This window comes from Eschrichtius robustus, chromosome 1 (assembly GCF_028021215.1).
Source record: "Eschrichtius robustus isolate mEscRob2 chromosome 1, mEscRob2.pri, whole genome shotgun sequence".
Taxonomy (NCBI): Eukaryota; Metazoa; Chordata; class Mammalia; order Artiodactyla; family Eschrichtiidae; genus Eschrichtius; species Eschrichtius robustus.
In genome coordinates, this window is record NC_090824.1 from 120,112,037 (window position 1) to 120,133,294 (window position 21,258).

A 21,258-nucleotide genomic window follows, 5' to 3' on the forward strand; every position below is an offset into this window, starting at 1 on the left:
TAATTAGCTCCCCAAACTTACTCCTCTTACAACTGGAAGTTTGTACCATTTGTCCAACATCTCCCCCATCTCCCCTGCCCTCCAGCACCTGGCAACCACTGTCTCCTCTCTGCTTGTGTGAGTTCAGTTTTTTCAGACTCCACATATAAATGAGATCATACAGTATTTGTGTTTCTCTGTCCCTACTACATCTTAACATGATCCCAAGTGATTTGTGTTCACATGTGAGTTTGAGAGGTGCTATGTAACATGATTTAACACAATCAAATCAACAGAACAATTCTATGAATCAAAGAGTATTCTCCCCATTTTGCAGATGAGCAAACTGAGACCCAGTCAAGATCACATATGCAGTAAGTAGTAAAACCAAGATACCAACCCAAACTCTGACTTCAGAGCCCACCCCTCCTCTCTATACCAAAAATTTAGGCTCCTTCACTATTTTTTTCTGGTCAAATGTGTGTTTACAATTGCAATGTTGCATGCCTAGAATGTTTTGGAATGATCTGTGGAGACCGAGCAATGACAAGATTTCCTGTTCCAATACGTTTTCCAGAGTAAAACACCAGATATTCATGATTCAATCCATGCCCAGGATTCTGTGTGATCAAAAGCCCCCAGTATTTTAAGCTTTGGGGCAATTCATAGCTATCATGTCTAAATTGTTCTGCTTGTTCTAAATTTGCCCTGCATGTGTACCTTTCAAGAATAGTTCTTTTAGCTGATAAACCCCTGTTTTCAAATGCAAATGTGTTTTGAAATGTATCTGTTCAATCACTTCTCCCTCAAAGTCATACTATAGCTGAATTACTCCAAAGGAATCTGTAGTGAAGCACGGAACATTTTCAAGCATAATCCTGTGGTGTTTTCATCTAAAAAGGTGACTAACAGCTTGCATAAGCTTATACCCAGACTTAAAGCTTAAAAATCCCTGTGGAGTTTGCAAAGGGCGTTGAGAAAGCAAGCCAAACCTGGGAAACAGAAACGTCTTTGCACGCTGACTTATCTACCAGTCACGAAACCAGTCCAATTTAAAATTGCTGTTACTCATTTCAGCTCCACAACCTCTATTCCTGAGAGTGAGTTGAAAAAGCACTCTTTCCTCTGTTAAGAAAAATAAGAAATGGCTCATAGCCAGCACATGTTAATTAGATCATGCAAGGCGGTGAAAAGGGATCTGAAGTAAGATGAAACCTACTGCCACCTGACATCAAGTAGGTAATTATAAACATACGTTTGGAAAAATGAATGAAATCTAGCTTTGGGTCTGGAATTAAGCAGCTCTGTGACCTTGGGGAACTCACTCTCCTCTCCAGGTTCATCCTTTTGGGCCTCGATGATTTCCTAAGATTCCTTCCAGATTCACAGTCTCAAATTTTAATTATGTGCTAAGTGTAACATACTTAATTTGAAGGATGGCATATCGACAAAGATAGTTAAGAAGATGACAAGGCAGCACGGGAGCTAGTCATTACATAATATGGAATACAAAATGTTGTTTATCCTCTCTAAAGCTATATAAGATTCTGTGTGCATATGAACGAAAGCTGGAAGGAAAGAGGGAACAAAGAGAACAGAGTGAGATCATGGGTGAGTGAAGTTTCCTTGTATTTTGATTTTCATTAATTTGCTGTTTGATGTTTAAAAACCATAATTTTAGGGAAGCATTTCATATATTAACGCATATATGTGGAATCTAGAAAAATGGCAGGTGAACCTATTTTCAGGGCAGGAATAGAGATGCAGACGTAGAAAACGGACATGTGGACACAGGGGGGAAGGGGAGGGTGGGACGAACTGGGAGATCAGGATTGACATAAATACACTACCATGTATAAAATAGCTAGTGGAAACCTGCTGTATAGCACAGGGAGCTCAGCTCGGTGCTCTGTGATGACCTAGATGGGTGGGATGCAGGGGGTGGGAGGGAGGTCCAAGAGGGCAGGGATATAGGGATACATATAGCTGATTTACTTTGTTGTACAGCAGAAACTCACACAACATTGTGAGGCAGTTATACTCCAATTACAAAAACAAAAGAAAAACTATTTTGGTAGTTTGCTGTCATTTATTTTCTCAGCTTCCAAAGTGATGGTAGCCAGGTTGCCCTCATTGCTATTTAAGGATTGTGTCACTTTCCAGAGCTCAGTAGTGTTTCCAAAGCTGTCCTACACCAGTGCTCCAGGAGGTAGATCCCTATCTTCTCAGCCCAAACCTACAAACATAGGTCCTGTGCTTGCCTTTCCCTCTACTGCTGGCTGGGAGAGAACAGGTACTGCACGTAAGGGTCCAATCAGAGCACCTCAGGTGGGAACGGACTATAGAGTTTGCTCTGCCCTTCCTCTGAGGTAGTCCCTTTGGAGTGTCCACCTGGTTCATGAATAAGCCTTTCACTGCCCACCCTTGATCCACAACCAAGGGCCCAGGCAGCCATTTTGGACAATACGTCTCATCTTACCACCATGGCAGCCTTTGACTGGACCAGTGCTGAGAACCTGACCCATGATGGCCAATCAGAGCCTCTTTGCCAGATATTTGAAATTGGGACTAAGAAACAGTCAGTATCTCTTGAGATGGCTAAATCCAAAACCTGCCATTGTATCAGCTTGAGTGCTTTGGAATAAACATTTTTGATCACCCATCTGGATTGTAAAAGCAGAGAAAGTTCATATGGGGGACGAAATGTCAGTGAGGAGAGAATGAGTCAGTATGCCTTTTTGCTTCCGCCCATTCCTCAGGGATGCTGCAACCTGCCCTTGGGTTCTGTGAAACAGCCTGAATCCTTAACTAAAGGCTCCTTTCAGCTTAAGCGAAGGCAAGTTCGTTTCTATTACTTGTTATCAAAATTGTCCTAATACACCTGCCCTCCCTCTATTTATCTGTGGGAACAAGCCATACAAGTCCCTGTGTAACCTGGCCCTGCGAAGGTCCCCACCTTGTAGCCCACTCACACCCTGGCCATGGGGGGGCCTCAGCCGGTACTGCCCAACGCCTTACTGCCTCTTGTCTCTGAGCCTTGCTGGCTGCTCTGCCTGAAATGTCCTCCAGCCACTGAGCTCTGTTCCCAGCCTGAAGGCATAAGCAGGTAAAAAGCCTGTCTGCAGGGGTCTGCTTGCTTCCTGCCTCTCTTCAGCCTTGCATATGATTAAAGCACTCACACTGAGTGCTGCCTGGGATGCTGGGAGCTGCTTTTTCTGTTCTGCTAGCCAGAACAGACTGAGGTTTCAGAGAGCGCGCCCTCCCGGGAAGCTGAGGAAGACAGGTCTTGTTGCTGCAGCCTAAGATGATGCTGTTCTCATTAGGTTTTTCTGCATTCTTTATTTATAAGGACTTACTGGGCATCCAGGTTAAAGGCTGGCAGTGCCCAGCATCCTCACGCTTAATGAGGAATCAACGGCATGGTGAAAAAAGTGTATCTGGGAAGGTTTCTGCGTTCCAGGGCACAACAAACGAAAGAAGAGAGCTTCTCTGAACACGCCTGAGGTGAGGAATAACTCACTTCCCAAAAGATTTTCTGAAGAGCAGCAAATGTGCACATTTCAATCCTACCCAGTTGAAAGGAAGAGTGAGTAATGATTGTAGACGTTATATAATGCATGCGCAGTGCCCCACAGAAGTCAACTAAGGTAGGAGGGGTTATCATCCTTGATTTACAGATAAGGAAACTGAGGTTCAGAGGTAAAGTCACTTGCTGAGCTTACGCAGGGACCAAGTGGGCCTCTGGGTGCAAAGTTCGTCACCTGGCCCCAGTGACTATCCTCTAAGTCAGTAGTCATCAGAATGCTCCCTGGCCCAGCAGCATAAGCATCACTTAGGAACTGGTTAGAAATGCAAATTCTTGGGCCTCAGCCCAGACCTACTAAATCAGACACTCTGGTGTCAGGGCCTGGCAAGCTGGGTGTTAACAGGCCCTCCAGAGGATTCTGCTGTGCTCTACATCCCCACTATTCAATGTGGGTCTCGGTCCAGATGCAACAGCATCATCTGGGAGCTGATTAGAAATGCAGACTCCCAGGCCCCACCCCAGATCTAGTGAATGGGAATCTGCATTTTTAACAGCCCCAGGTGCTATGTATGCACATTAGAGTTGAAGACCTAAGGAGCAAGCAGTTGGCGTTTGATACCTTGTCATTTCAATCCTGTTTGAAGTCTGGAAAATGAGTGGCGGTTAGGGGAGACAATGCTGGGAGGAAAGATGATGAGGTTCTTAAAGGCTCCTTTGTGCGTGGGTGATAACTTCTTTCCTCTCTTTTACTTCATCACGTAAGGAGGTAATTTTGTGTGAGAGCTTTTTTGTTGTCTGTTGTTTGCATTTACATGACAAACCCTTTCTTGAGGTTCAAAGTGATCTTACTTTGAAGCACTCTTTTTACGAAGCTGGGGTAACGCCTACATGGATGCAAACACAAGGGCCCCTCTAAACCCTAGTGAAGTCAAGGGAAATCAGAAAGTGACATTCAGTCATCCCTGCTTCCTCCTTCCTAACAGAACCTGCAATCCTCCCTACTCCGTGCAGCCATGCTTCAGAGGGGCTCAGCGCTCCCAGCCCCAGGGTATGTGCTGCTTGGTCTACAAAAATGAATCACAGTTGCATTTTTCTTACCAGTGATTGGTTTAAAAATAGGCGTGTGAACATAATTCCAACCAATGGGACAAGAGAAGTGAGAGTAAATGTTTCCTCAGTCTTAAAAAGAAACACAAGGACCACCTTACATCCATTAGGATGGCTACTATCCCAAAAAGTGGAGGGTGAAGGGATGTGGAGAAAAATTGGAATACTTTTTCACTGTTGGTGGGAATGTAAAATGGTACGATCACTATGGAAAAGTTTGGCAGTTCCTCAAAAAATAAAAGTAGAATTAACATATGATCCAGTAATTCCACTTCTGAGTATATATATACCCGAAAGAACTGAAAGCAGACTCTTGAAGAGATATTTGTACACCCATGTTCACAGCAGCATTATTCACAATAGCTAAAAGGTAGAAGAAGCCCAAGTGTCCCCTGGGCTGATGAATAGATAAACAGATGAATGGATAAACAAAATATGGTATATACAGACAAGGGAATATTATTCAGCCTTAAAAAGGAAGGAAATTCTGACTCATGGTACAACGTGGATGAACCTTGAGGTCATTACAGGAAGTCACAAAAAGACACAGACAGTATAACTCCACTTATATGAGGCACATAGAATAGTCAAATTCACAGAGTAAGATACTAACTAGAAGGGTGGTTATGAGGGAATGTAAATGTACTAACACTACTGAACTGTACACCTAAAAATGGTCAAGATGTTAAATTGTATGTGATGTGTATTTTACCACAATTAAAAACAAATTTGTTTAAAAAGACACACAAGGAAGAGACCATCCCCTGTTCTGCCTCTGCATATTATCATGTCTTCGTGTGGTACCTGGAATAGCTGCCAAAATTTGGGGACCCCCTCAGGAGAGAAAAAAGATGGGAAAAACACAAATCTTTGATGATGCCTTTGAGTCACTGCATTAACAAGCCCTGGATCGGCTTTCTCTCCAGGACTTTTATAATGTGAAATAATATTTCTTATTACTTAGCTGCTTTGAGTTGAGTTTTCTGTTACCTCCAAAAGCATCCTAACGGATAGAGCGTTCTAAGTATCCAACAGGAGGCAGGCAGCCAGCATGGCTCATGAAGACAAAAAGGCCCAGCTTTGAAGCTTTCAATTCTGCGGCCACCGTAGTGAAATTGGCTGGTGGTGGTTAGAAAGGCTCATGCTGATTGCACTTTGTTTTATCTTCCAGATATTGCTGTGCAATACGCTTTTATAAATAATCACTGAATTACCGTAAACCCTTGGATGGCTATCATAGCATGGAATACAATGCCATTGAAATGATGCTGAAGAGGTTTACTCATTAACATGAAAAGTTTCTTACCTGTGCATTAAGTGGGGGTAAATACAAGTTACAAAGTGGTGTGACTCAATTTCTTATATATTAACTTACATATTCTTTTTTTTTTTTTTTAACTTACGTATTCTTGTGTATAACTTCAACTAGTTGTAGATAGGCAGGCAAGGTCAGAGAGGTAAATGGATATACATATACAAATATATGTGAAGAGAGAACAAGAGAGCAAACAGAATACTAACACTGGTTATATCTTGGAAGTGGGGGTTATAGCTATATTTTATTTCCTTCTTTTTGGTTATATATTTTTCTAAATTTTCTTCAGTGAAACTACTTTATTTTATGATAATAAAAATATTGGTCTCTTTAAAAAACTGATGTAATATATTAGTTCACTTTGCTCAGAGACACATGATTTTTCTCAAAAAGCGGAGCATGTAATTCCCTGTGTGTCCAAACTTTTTATGTTAACCGTTTAGAGAGGACATCTCCATAATGTATGACATGGGTCCCTGCCCCTAAGATGCTATCTACCAATCACAATCAACAGTGCTGTTAACACAGGTTTATTATTCCAGACTCCATTATTTTAATGTGGTGTTCTTGGGGGTAATAGTCCAGGGCTGTAGCATACTTTGACCCTTACCAAACAACCCCGGTTTGCTGTGTTTTTAGTTCTTGCGTCTGCTTTCAATCCTTTCACTGTTTTCAGGTATTCCTCATTATTCATCAAAGTATATGTCTGTGTTACACCCTCTTCTGCCCTCTCCTCTGCAGCCTCCAATATACTGAATCCTTGGAAGTGAGATGAACTCCGTGGTATCACTGGGTGTAAATAAGAGTAAAGGCTCAAGGAAGCTTTCTCATGAGGGAGGCCCATGAGCTTTATTACATGAGCTTCCTGGTATTCTCAGTTGCACAAAGCCTTTTCTGGCTTGGCTCCTGGTTCCTATGTGTATTCTAAACTAGTGAAGATGCTGGAGAGCAGAATTCTGGGTAAATGAAGTGGGAGTGTTTCTGATAACAAATGGCTACTCCATTAAGAAATAGCATGACTGATTCTCTGGACATCTCGATCCAAAAGAAGGAGGCTGCAGATGGCAAGAACAGAACCGACTGGGGTCCCTTCTACCCCCAAAGTGAGGTTATTTAGGTTCACCACCTGGTTATTAGACTCGCCAGATGGCAAGCTTGAGTAACTGCTCAGAAAGAGAGCAACTAGCCAATCCATTACCCCAGCACAGTCAATACCGTTACTTTAACATGAGATGCACATACTAGTACATAATATGGGTAATGAGGCATCACAGAGCCATCATAAAGGCAGCCATCTGGGCTTGTGTGTGGGACAGCCTTGTGCACCGTGGCCATGGGAGAAACCCAGCTGAGTCTTGCACAGCAGGGATGAGGAGGGGGTGCGGGGGCAGAGATGGAGGTTGGATGGGGGAAGCGGGAAGCGGGGTGTGTGCCCACATGTGCCACTGTCCACAGCATTCAAACATCTTGCTGCTGTCTCTGGGCCATTGCCACCTTTCGCCCCTTTTTCACCTAGTTCTCAGCTGCTCTTTGTTGTTATTCTCAATTTTGATGAAAAAGTCATGATATTTTTACAGCAATGCTGGAAAAATAGAACTGTGACTCGAGGTGCTTTTGAATACTTTGACAGTTCAAGTCCAACTCTGACAGTTACAAAAATGGCTTTCCTTTAGGAAATGGCACGTGTGTCTGGGTGCGGAAGGGGATGGGGTGAGAGTTCGCACACTCCTACTCACCTCTGGAATAGGCTTGGGATGGAAAAGCTCCAACTAGTCCCACTGGGGCTGGCACACGTAGGACCTGGGCACCCCAGAGGGTAAGGTCAGAAAGAAAAGCAGGTGAACCAGGCCACGCCCGAGTCAGGCACTGTAGGCCACATGAGGGCAGGGGCATTTCCTGCCACAATTCCTCCTCATAACCCCACAGGACCCAGCACAGTGCTGCCCAAATAGGGCAGTCAGTGTCATGTTTGTGGAAGTCAGTTCACTTATTCAGCAAATGTTTACTAGATGCAGGGCACTAGGTGAAACCAGGTAAAGGGCACATGAGATCTCTCTGAATTATTTCTTAAAATGGCACATGAATCTACAGCTATCTCAAAATAAAAAGTTTACTTAAAAGTTAAATTTGAAAAACTTGAATACATCTAAAGAGAGAGTGGCTAAAGAGAAACAGATGAGGAGATCCAGAAATATTGTTTGTAAAGGGAGAGGGAGACAGAGACAGAGCGAGAGGGAGACAAACATTTGACAGACATCACGTGACAAAGGGCATAAATGTGTGTAAACATCAGAAGCAGGGAGACCTTGTACCAGCAGGCTCCTTCAGACCCCAAGTGGCCGTTCATTAGGCACCTTCTAGGTTTCCTCCCAACTTTAAGAACGTAGGAGATACTGACCTAATTTCAAACCAATTTTCCTCACTGCTCATTTTTGCCCAAAATGACCTGTGACTGTAAATCAAGACCATCTGTCTTTAATCCAGCTCCTCAGAACCTGAGTACTTTTCACAACTAAACTTCTGAGCCATCCAGAAGTGGGGGATGCCTTGTGACGCCCTAACAGGAGCTGACATCATCCCTGCTGTTGTCTAAGGAATGTCCCCCTCAAGGCCATGCCCATAACTCTCATCATGGCCTCGGGGGAGGAGAGGTAGCAGCTTTAGAAGTGACAATGGAGAGCCTAGGAAACACCTTGCTCCTGCTTTACATCAAGCACATGGAAATAAACAAAGATGCCAAGGGGAAGGCAACGTACATTATGTTTTCATAGTATTGTCTATACTATTGTCATGTTCATTTTAGATCATCAAAAACATATAGTAACCCTGTGAGGCCAGAAGTGCTGGGGTCTCCCTTGACAGATGAGGAGACTGAGGCCCAAGGGGTTCCTGGATCCCAGGAAGAGTAAGAGATAGAGTGGTCCTCTTCTGACTCTGGTGCCCATTCTTCATTCTCAAGCTCACTGCTTCCAAACCATGGTTTTGCTCCTCAAGATCAACATCTACTTCTTTGCCTCTCTTCATCTTGGCCGCACAATCTTGTCATTGACCACCCCCCCTGCACACACCCCTATCCTACTTCATCAGTGCTACACCATCTATGTCTTGGTACTTAAATATTATGTTCAACTTCACTGTTATTTGTTAAGCCATCCAGACTTCAGTGTCTCCAGTCTCTGTAATCTGATGCATTTTAGCTTCCAAGCACCTCATCTTCTCTCTTGCCTTATTCCAATATAATTCCTTTTGGGGAGCAACTGAAATAAGTCTTTCTCAGATGTCGGCCTGTCTGCCCTCAGTCATGTTTCTGCGTGTTTCATACCCAGTGTAGCATGGAGCACAGCAACACCAAAACCAGGTGTTGTCACAGAATCAGTGGCAAGCCACAGTCCCAGGAGTCCAGCAGGGAGAGGCCAAGAGTCAATGAAATATGAACCATGGATGAGGACTTGGGAAAGTGGCTGATGTTACAGGGGGCAAGCCTAAAGGAAACAAATAAGTTCCTGGTTTGTCTGGCATAGGGAAGTTTTTAAAGTGCCAGGTGTTACTGTCTCCTTTTGCTCCACAATGTCTCAAAGGCACCACCTGTCACCTGGCAGATGACTGATTCAGCAGCCTGGGAGTTCACAGGGGGCCAGCTTGCCTTGGACACAGCCCTGCTGATTGGAGCCAAAGTATCTCACACAACAGTGGTAAGTTAAAGCCAACAGATGTCTTCACACCCTAAATCACGAGAAAGTCAAGAAGGGAGAGGAATAATTGACAGTGTCCCTGATCAAAACAGACACCTCGTCACAGCATATTTAGTGGAAAATACATAGAAGACAAAAGCTGAATTCCCTATCCAGGCTGCAGTACCTAGTACATCACTGCCAAGAAGAAAGCATTTAGTGAAATCCTCCTTTAAGTTTTGTCTGGAGCAGGTGCTATATGGAGCAATTAGTCAGACAGCAGTGCAACCCCCAAGCTCACAGTGCAATGCAAACAACCCTGATGTAGACAAACAGGCACAGCACATCCACCCAACAAATATTTATTGAGCACACATATTAGGTACCAGGCACCAAGTGTGGCTCTGATATTACAACAGAGCTTCCTTTTAAAGTTTCCAGTACAAGTTCACATACACAATCAAATCTGATCCTCATAAAACCAAGTGAACCAAGTGACATAGGTGTTGTTATCCTCACTTGGAAACGTAAACTTAGGTTCACCAAGATTAGATGAATGGTCCAAGTCCATATGACTAGTGCCACATACAGTTTCTTGCACTGGGGAAGAATCTCAGGGAATATTTTTCCTTCATGCCCCTGGATACCTATGGACCCTTTCCTACCTGTGCCAAAAGCCTGTTCCTCAACCTCTACACTCACTCTACCTCAGATGTCTCTGCACCCTGCCTACCACAATTTTTAGAGTAGAAAGCACATGTAAGGGTATGCTCAGCTTCAAGCCACAGAAAACCCAACTGAGAGTGACTTAATCAAGAGAATTATCTTACAAGAGATCTGAAAGTACACAATTCCAGAGTTGGCACCTTAGCTCAAAACTGTCACAAAAGAAAAACAAAATTGCATTGAAAGAACCAAGATCTTTCCTTCTTTCCACTCCACCATCCTTAGGCTACTCACCTCACGGCTACAAAACGGCTGCTACAGCTCTATCCTCATGTTCTCACATGACTGTATCCAAAGGCAGATCCAGGTCACATGACCACCCAGCAGCAAGGGCGGGAGAAAGGCAAGAATCTGGTATTTGTGACTTTCATGGGGGAAGCAGGGAGGTGTGGGCACAAAGGCAAAAGCTGGGAGTGGCTATTGGATAACTAATCACCAGCCTCTGCCACAGGAACTTGCTGATTCCTGATTAGGGTCAGAGCTGAAAACTAATTCCTCCCCAGCAGAAATATAAATTTCTTGACACTATAGTTTGCTTTATTAGTTTTCTATTGCTGCATTGTAAATAGCCACGGGCTTAGCAGCTTAAGACAATACCCGTTTATTTTCTAACAGCTCTATAGGCCAGAAGTCCAGGAAGTCTTGAGTGAGTTCTCTGATTAGGGACTTACAAAGCTAAAATCAAGGTGTTACCTGGGCTGAGCTCTCATCTGGAGTTCTGGGGAAGAATTCACTTCCAACGCTTTCAGATTGCTGGCAGAATTCAGTTCCTTGTAGCTGTAGGATTGTCTCCATGGCCTTGCTGGCTGTCCACCAGGGATCACTCTCAACTCCAAAGATGGCTCTCCATCCTTATACGTGGCCCCCTCCATCTTCAACACCAATAACGGTGCACTGAATCCTTCGCATATCAATACTTCCAATCTCTCCAACTTTTCCTTCTACCAGCAGCTGAAGAAAAATCTGTGCTTTTAAAGGGCTCCTGCATTAGATTAGGCCCACCTAGGTAATCTGCCTTTGGCCATGATCACAGGAGTAACACCAGAGGGTGAAGATCATGGGAGCCATCTCAAAACTCTGCCTACCTTAGCCACCATTAAAAAAACAAAATCAGGATTTATTCTTGGAGTTTGGGATAGGGTCACCCTTCCCTGAATCACAATAAGGGCAGGAGGACTCCCAATCAAAACTGGGGCTCTGCAGGCAAAAAATTAAAGAAGAGAATGGCTGCTGGGTGGGCAACCAAGAGTGTCTGATGTGATTAACTTTTTTTCTGTGTAACTGAGATACTAACCCTAAGATAGTTACACAGTGGAATACCATCCAGCTGGTGCAATTTTTTTTTTTAATGAGAACATAGTGTGTAAGAACCTGCCACTGACCAGGACAGGGATTCCTGCTTCATTTAACTCCCCCACCGCTCCAACCCTCACAACCCACCCCCCCGACCTGCTCCTCAGCCAGTACTGTGCCCCCAACACAGACTCATGAAGAATGCTGACCAACAGGGAGTTTGATAGAGTTTCTTATAATAGAAGTATTTACTGTGGCTAGATTTCTTATGGCTGTTTTTAACTGGTTTGTTTCTGTCTGTTAGGCAAAAGGGAAAGACAAGGGTTTATGGGAAGAGGAGGCCCATCTCTCAGAGTTCACACAGAGCAGGTCCTAACACTGCCAGTGGTGTTTGTAAGGAGTCTTTGAAGGCCTTTCCATGTCTTTCTAAAGAGAAATCACCTGCCCTCTTCTCTGCAGAGGTGCCTCATTACAAGCTCTTTCAATGCATTGTTTTCTGTTTCACTGCCTTAAATCCAACTCGGGCTGCCTATGTTTTTTATTTCAATTCGTTTTCTCTGTTTTACAACATCTATTTGGATTTAATTTTTTTTCCTCCACCAAAAAGTCTAAAATCCCAAGTCAGATGTCTCCAAGGAGCTTATGTACATTTGCACAAACACTTGGAGATCCTTAAGAACTGCTTTACTTTCACAGAGGCTTGTGTTTACCTTTTATTTTAAGTGCTTTCAAGTCCATTCTCTTGAAGTACCTTGCCTTACCAGGAGCCCTGCTTTTTGTTCCTGTTGCCTTCTTCATTCAGAAGAACCATCAATCAGTTTCTGAAACAAGGAAGCTTCTGTGCAGAATTCAAAAGACACCACATCACAGCTGGTGGCAAGAGAGTGCAATGGGCATTGTTGTTTGTACACAGGCCTTCATCTCTGTGAGAAGTACCCCTGTTTGAAATGAATGAGGCAGACAAGAATGGTGGCTTCAAAAGCAACTATCCTCCTCTGGGCTTTTCTCGTTGAAAGTTCTGCGCAGCACTGTCACTAGAAAGTAAAGAGAATAAAAGGCAAATCTGCAGCAGGCTACAGGTTTCCTATACAAGAGACTCACACCTGGCCTCAGCCAGGCCGTGCGTCTGGATATTTGCCTTTACTATGTAGATTTGGGTTTGCAAGGTTAATGTGAAAGAGGCTGTTTATTTTTTCCCAGTGATTCTGCATAAAAATTACATAAACTTCCCTTACCAAGAGCCCAGAAATATGACAGGCTCCTCTCTTTCCTGGTGCCTCTTAAGGGTGTCATTTCTGGTAGGAGTAGAGCATCCATCACTAGTGTTGCCACGGTTATGGCTTCTGGACGAGGGGATTGGCTGATCCTTGGCCCAGCTCTTCCACTTAGCTATCATCAACCCCACAGCAGGAGGTTTCCTTATTCCCTGATTCATTTTGTATTTGGCTGGAATATTGGAGAGCACATAGTTTCTGTGGTACTTCATGACTCTTCTGTAGGTTCTTAGTGACCTTAAGGTTGATTAGGACATAAAGTCTTGGGCTAGTGGAAAAGTTAAAACAGTGTGCAGGGCTTACAGCAATCAGAGATGAAAAAGAAATAAAAGGAATCCAAATCGGAAAAGAAGAAATAAAACTGTCACTGTTTGCAGATGACATGATACTATATATAGAGAATCCTAAAGATACTACCAGAAAACTACTAGAGCTAATCAGTGAATTTGGTAAAGTAGCAGGATACAAAATGAATCACAGAAATTTCTTGCATTCCTATACACTAATGAAAAATCTGAAAGAGAAATTAAGGAAAAACTCTCATTTACCATTGCAACAAAAACAATAAAATACCTAGGAATAAACCTACTTAAGGAGACAAAAGACCTGTATGCAGAAAACTATAAGACACTGATGAAAGAAATTAAAGATGATACAAACAGATGGAGAGATATACCATGTTCTCGGATTCAAAGAATCAACATTGTGAAAATGACTACACTACCCAAAGCAATCTACAGATTCAGTGCAATCCCTATCAAACTACCAATGGCATTTTTCACAAAACTAGATCAAAAAATTTCACAATTTGTATGGAAACACAAAAGACCTCGAATAGCCAAAGCAATCTTGAGAAAGAAAAAGGGAGCTGGAGGAATCAGGCTCCTGGACTTCAGACTATACTACAAAGCTACAGTAATCAAGACAGTATGGTACTGGCACAAAAACAGAAATAAAGATCAATGGAACAGGATAGAAAGCCAAGAGATAAGCCCACGCACATATGGTCACCTTATTTTTGATAAAGGAGGCAAGAATATACAATGGAGAAAAGACAGTCTCTTCAATAAGTGGTGCTGGGAAAACTGGACAGCTACAGGTAAAAGAATGAAATTAGAACACTCCCTAACACCATACACAAAAATAAACTCAAAATGGATTAAAGACCTAAATGTAAGGCCAGACACTATAAAATTCTTAGAGGAAAACATAGGCAGAACACTCCATGTCATAAATCACAGAAAGATCCTTTTTGACCCACCTCCTAGAAAAAGGGAAATAAAAACAAAAGTAAACAAATAGGACCTAATGAAACTTAAAAGCTTTTGCACAGCAAAGGAAACCATAAACAAGACGAAAAGACAACCCTCAAAATGGGAGAAAATATTTGCAAACAAAGCAACTGACAAAGGATTAATCTCCAAAATATACAAGCAGCTCATGCAGCTCAATATCAAAAAAAAACAAAAAGCCCAATCCAAAAATGGGCAGAAGACCTAAATCGACATTTCTCCAAAGAAGATATACAGATTGCCAACAAACACATGAAACGATGCTCAACATCACTAATCATTAGAGAAATGCAAATCAAAACTACAGTGAGGTTATCACTTCACACCAGTCAGAATGGCCATCATGAAAAAATCTACAAACAATAAATGCTGGAGAGGGTGTGGAGAAAAGGGATCCCTCTTGCACTGTTGGTGGGAATGTAAATTGATACAGTCACTATGGAGAAATCTTGCATTGTTTGTATCTTTTAAAAGTGTCTTAAATTCTTTGGAAGCAAGGCTAAATATAAACGAAGTATAAATACATTCTCTAGAAATCCATTGGATTTTTTGCTTTTAGGATGGGAGAAAAAAAGTACAAAGGTTTTTCTGGCCAGGAAGGGAAAACTGAATAATGCAAAGCACCTAGAACATATTCTGTGTAAAAAACAAATGCAATAATTTAAATGTATATTTTCTGTTGAAGAAAAAATATATGTACATGGTGTTCGATTCAACAGCATACATATTAAAATTGTAACGATACAGAGAAGATTAGCATGGCCTCTGATCAAGGATGACATGCAAATTTGTGAAGCATCCCATATTTTTAGATGTTGGTCAAAGGGTACAAAACTCCCCGCTAAAGGATAAATAAGGTCTAGGGATCTAATGCACAGCATGGTGACTATAATCAACAATACTGTATAATATATTGAAAGTTTTTAAGAAAGTAGATCTTAAATACTATCACCACACAAGTAAAAAATATATAACATAACTATGTCAAGGGATGGAGATGTTAACTAACCTTATTGTGGTCATCGTTTTGCAATGTATACATGTCTCTAATCATCACATTGTATACCTTAAACATACATATACCAATAATAATTCAATGAAGCTGGAGGGGGGGAATTGCCTCAACTACAGAGGGAAAAAATATATATATATACATATATTTGATTGGATTCAAGAAAACTGGAATTTCTAGTACAATGGGAGGATAAGACAATTACACTCCTAAACTCAGGGAGCCCCCTGAATAATTAGGAGCCTGCCACAGAGAATCACACACACAAGAAATTTGGGCAGTCCCTTCAAAAGCCTGGGGTGGGCCATGTGGACACACCATACCATCAGGGAGGTGCTTAGTGGGTTCTGGGAACCCCAGTTTCTTTCACACAATTAAAGCTTTACAGGCAGTACCCTGGTGGTTTAGTGGTTAGGATTCCAGGCTTTCACTGCCATGGCCCAGGTTCAATCCCTCGTCAGGGAACCGAGATCCCGCAAGACATGTGGTGCGGCCAAAAAATAAATAAATAAATAAAAGCTTTACAAGCATCTGCTGAACAAATGGAAAAGATAAGTAAAAAAAAAAAAAAAAAAAATCAAACCATTATGCCTGTGTGCTAAATAAGTTCACAGATAATCTTCAAATTAACCCAAGTGGAAATGATTTAGCAGCCTCAGAAAAGTAGATGCTATAAAAGGCTTTAGTTCCTTTAACCCTCTCAACAACTCTTTGAGGTAGATGTTTTTATCTCCATTTTTTTTCAAATGAGGTTACGGAAGGTTAAGTAATTTGCGCAAGACCACATAACTAGTAAGTGAAAGACCCAGGATTTCAGCCCAGAGCTGTCTGATTCTAAAAACAGACTATTCCCTCTACTCCGATTTTTCCCAAGCTTTATCTCACGTTAAGAACACAAATCTGATGCCTCATCCCAGATGCACTGAATCAGAATCTCCAGGGAGAGACTTGGAAACATAATGTTTAACAAGAGATGAAATGATTATTATTATCAGAGAAGTTTAAGAAAACTGCTCTATTGCATCAGGTGGGAAGTGAACCCATATCTCCCTCTGACTGATCAAAGAGAAGCCATCAGAGACCTGAAGCTCCTGCAACTAAAAATAAATCAAGTTATTCTGGAGTTTATCAGATTATAATATTATAGGGTATTTATTCCTCAGTATGGTAATACAGCATTGTCTGATTTAAGGTTATCTGGATCCGAAAATACCAAGACCATTTTGGAAAGTTAAAAATGGGCTGTAGTTTAAACCTCAGACTTTCTTAGCTTTCCTCTCTGTCCCTCTTTGGTCCTTAGGAGCAGAAGTGAGAAAGAATTCAGTTTCAATTCCTAGCAGCTGTAACTGATGCAGAGGTTCCAGCTGTGCAGGGACTGGAGGACGGCTAGAAGGAGAACCACAGGCTGAGAATAAGTCCTCATGTCTGGGTGCCCACCAGATGGCTTTCATTGGATGTAGTACAAGTTACACGATCCAGGAAGTAGAAAACCCACCATTGTTTCATTTGTTTTCCTTAGTTTCAGTTTTTCCCCGCCTGATGAGAAGAGCCAGGCCAGCTAAGCCTGCATCTTCAATACCCATTATGGAAGCAAATAACTTATTTGTACAACCTAAACGCTTGCTTAATTAAATGGAAAGCAAGGCAGTGATTTCTGACAGGGCTGAACTTAAGTCAAGTTGTAAAACTCCACAGTGCAGCCAGAAGCAGCGACGGACAGTTGAACTGAAACCTGGGAACACGTCAGGGGCCCTGGACCACTGCTTCTCAGCCATTTTATTGTAAGTTATTCCCATTATCTCAGAGAGAAGTTTGAGACACGGTTAGAGAAAAGGATGGAGCTGATTACCCCCATTTTGAACATAGATCTTTGTTTTAAGAACTTGCTTTATATGCCATTGCCAAGATACTTGCTTTGAATGATATTTCCAGGCATGATGTCTATAATAGCAGATAATAACTACCTTCTACATATAATAATTTAATATGCTTTAATATACTTCTATTCCTGAGTGTTCTTGATCTTATTTACTCTTCACAACAACTCTGTGAAGTTGGTACTCAATTTATTAACACAATTTTACAGAAAAGGAAACTGGTAGCCTCCTAACAGAATCATTAAGTAACTAGCAGAAAGTCCACAGCTCGTAGTTGCAAGCCCATCTCATATCACTATATCACTATGTTATCTGCATGCTAGAGGACTCCATATAACTAGGCCATTCATTTCTCAAAAAACAAATTCCCATATTGGAATAAAACATAAGACCCAACAATATGTTTGTTGCTTAAAGATAGGTACCTATAACAAAAAGATGCAGAATGCTAAAAATAAAAAAGTCTTATCAAGGAAACTCATACAGCAAAAAGAAAACAATTGGTAAAGTTGATATCATATAAAAGAGATTTTGAAGCCCAAAAGGTGGAGGGAGGATGCTAGGAGGCTCCTGATTATAAAGAAATATATAAAACCCACAGTGAAGACATGGATTACCAAAGTTAGAAATGCAAAGAGAAAGAATACTATACAATTAATATGTTAGAATGAGTAGATATATATTGAACTCAGTAACAACATAGACTATACATTTTTTTCAATGTATCGGGCATTGGTACATATATACTAACTCTCAAATAAGGTCCCAAAAGTAAATCCAGAGGAAAATTATATAGAAAATTATATATATATATTTTCTCACCACAGTGCAATAAAACTAAACGTTAATGATATAAGTAAAAAACAATGAAAGGGAGCCTTGGGCAAAATAATGATCTACTCTATAGCTTTGGAGGCAGACAGTCCAGGATTTGGATCACAACTCCAACCCTTACCGCTGCGTGACCTAGGCAATTTATTGAACCCCTCTGAACCTTGGACTCTTCATCTAAAAATGTGGCTCTACTTTGCAAAGTTGTTATGAATATTAGCTATAAAGTATGTAAAATAATATAATACTAAGACTTAAATGAAGACTAAAACTATACATAGTGTGATACCATATTTTTAATGTACTCATATTTTATTTAACTAGAAAAAAATCCAGAATGTTTTTTTAAATTTTTATTTATTTATATTTTGTCTGTGGTGGGTGTTCGTCACTGCACACAAGCTTTCTCTAGTTGTGGTGAGCAGGGGCTACTCTGCGTTGCAGTGCACAGGCTGCTCATAATGGTGGCTTCTCTTGTTGTGGAGCACGGGCTCTAGGCGCGCGGGCTTCAGTAGTTGTGACTCACGGGCTCTAGAGTGCAGGCTCAGTAGCTGTGGCGCACGGGCTTAGTTGCTCCGCAGCATGTGGGATCTTCCTAGACCAGAGATCAAACCCATGTCTCCTGCATTGACAGGCGGATTCCTAACCACTGCGCCACCAGGGAAGTCCCAAAATCCAGAAATTTTGTTGATTGAAAGCACAAATCTAGAAAATATACATCTAAGTACTAACAATGGTTATCTCTAGGCTCTGAAATTTGGGGTGATTATTGTTATTTTGTGTTATTTTTCTACTCTGAATATATAGTAAGTTCATAATAAAACAACAGTAAATATGAAAATAAATATGAACTTCTTTAGATCAAAGAAAAAAATAAATACTAATATACTGAGTGCCCTATCAGTAGTAGTTTCTGTAAACATTCAGCTATTTCAGCTGTTGCCACTGTCATCTTCAGTATGGTAAATTCTAGAATACTCTCAATTTCTCTCTCGCTCTCTCTTATATATATATAAAATATATATTATATACAATAAAATATAAATTTAAATATAAATCAATTATAAATTTAAATATAGATTATATAAATTTATTTCTATTTGTTATACATAATTTATATTATATATAGTATATATACTCTAACTATAGTATATATATAAAACAATATTGTGATAACTGACAATTTGAATATGGACTATGGAATTAGAAAATTGTATAGTATCAATATGAAATTTTCCAATGTTCTTAACTGTTAAATTTCCTAAGTTTTATAAGAGAAAATGTCTCTCCCAGGAAATATACATTGAAGTATTTAGGTATGTATGTACCTCTGCAACTTATTCTCAAGTGGTTCAAAAAAAAATTCATATATGGAGAATGAATTATAAAGCAATCAGAGAAAAATAGAAACAAAAAATATAAACAAATGGTGAATCTGGCTAAAGGTGAATCTAGTTTTTAACATTTCTGCAAGTTTAAAATTATATACAAACAAAAATTTACAATAACAACAAACAAATAAATGGCTGACAACTTCTAACAACAGCAACAAAAATTCTCCTAAGCAACAGGGTCAAGTAGAAAATTAAGGACATGATAATAATTCTGAAATATTATAAAATTGAAAACACCACCTATTAAAAATGAGGGGGGTATGAACAAATCAAGACTCAGAGGCAAAGATATAGATCTATGTGCTCTTATTTTAGAAATAAGAAATAAGTGAACTAAGCACTTGATTTAAAATCTTATGAAGAGCGTCAACATAAGAGAAAACAGAAAGAAAAGAATAAAGATGAAGGACAGAAATAAACTAGAAAATAGAAAATTGGTAGCAATAAATAAATTTAAATGCTCATTCTCTGAAAAGAGTATAAGATAGATTAAAACCCTTGTAAATATAATAAATAAAAGGTATTAATCAACAAACGTAGAAAGAAGACTGGTGATTTAACAACTGATATAAAGGATTTTAAAATATAAATTATTGCAATGCACAATTTATTACGATCAATTTGAAATGTTTAGTCAAATGGACAATACAAAATATAAAACTGGCAAAACAAGATACAAAAACATGAAAATAATGATGGAGAAGGAAATTGAGAAAGTTATTAAAGAAATACCTCATCCACCAAAAGAAGTATGACCTAAACAAATATACTGAATAATATTTCTATGAATTCAACAAACAGATTTTCCCATACTACGTAGTCAGTTCCAAATCACAGAGAAACAAGACCTGATACTCAGTTCATTCGAAGAGATAATTATCATCCTCATCCACAGATCTGTGAAAAATACCACACACGTACACACATGCATAAACACACAGGCTTAGGACGGTAAACATGCACAAGTACCAATTCCAATACAACTGGTTAGAAAAAGTTAGAAGCAGACTCAGGCACATAGCAGATTTTTCCAAAAATAGTTGTTGGATAAGTGAATAAATGAATACATGGGAATACATATAAATGAAGAAACTAATGCAGTCAATTAGCAGCATCTACTAAGGGCATGCAAGGTGGGAATGGCTTGTGCATATCATCTATCTGCTAACTTTTACCAATCACTTCACCACGTCAGACCCAATGAGCATAGGCAGAAAAATCATTTTTAACTGAACTTAGAGAATGCAGCTGTAACAAGAGCGCATGGTGACCAGTAAAGGTAAATTCTAGGAATGTGAAAGATTATGACAAATTGCAGAATCCCTTTTATAAAAGAATTGCTTCTTTTTTTGGTGAGATTTAAAAGAAAGTTGAAGAAATGAAGACACAAAGGACTGGAGGGTGACAGAATACACTATCCCAAAATATGCCACTTTGGCATAAGGATTATTTTGAGTTACAGGCACTTGAAAAACATCAGATGTGAGAAGGGCATTCTATCTCTCCTTTTCCTCCTAAAACAGGAGATAAAAATTCCCATATGGAAGATGCCTTCCCAGTAACAGAAGAAACAAAACCTTTTCCAATGGGGAATCAAAGCCAAGAGAATTCTGTACCAACAGACCCTGTTAAAATAATTTTTATCTTCCTTTAACCTCTCTTCATAATTTAGTTACTTTTCCACAGTTGCCTCTCTTTGTTCAACCCAGTATAAAAGATTGTAAGTTTCACCATTTCTTTGGGTCTTTTGAGGGCTCCCATGTCATGTAACACTTAGATAAATTTGTATGCTTTTCTCTTGTTAGTCTGTCTTATATCAGCTTAATTCTCAGGCCCTGCTAAAAAACCCTAAGAGTATAAAGGTAAAATTTTACCTCCCCTACAGGATGTTCCTGAAGGAAAAGACTGATGAATCCGACTACATGAAAATTTTAAATTCTGTTCAACAAAAGACATCATAA

General features: G+C 40.3%; 1 protein-coding gene and 1 non-coding gene across 3 annotated transcripts in view; both read left to right on the forward strand.

Moving 5' to 3' along the window:
• The first annotated feature begins 14,886 nt into the window (after positions 1-14,886).
• Positions 14,887-14,993, forward strand: LOC137777274 (U6 spliceosomal RNA). The gene has a single exon (XR_011076484.1). It is a non-coding gene; the product is annotated as a U6 spliceosomal RNA (small nuclear RNA).
• A 1,746-nt stretch (positions 14,994-16,739) lies between these two features.
• LIPC (lipase C, hepatic type) overlaps positions 16,740-21,258 on the forward strand; it is a 173,417-nt gene continuing 168,898 nt past the window's right edge. For both annotated transcript variants that reach the window (XM_068552484.1, XM_068552474.1), the window contains exon 1: positions 16,740-16,976. The gene's annotated coding sequence lies outside the window, so the exon portion shown is untranslated. The remainder of the gene's footprint in view (positions 16,977-21,258) is intronic.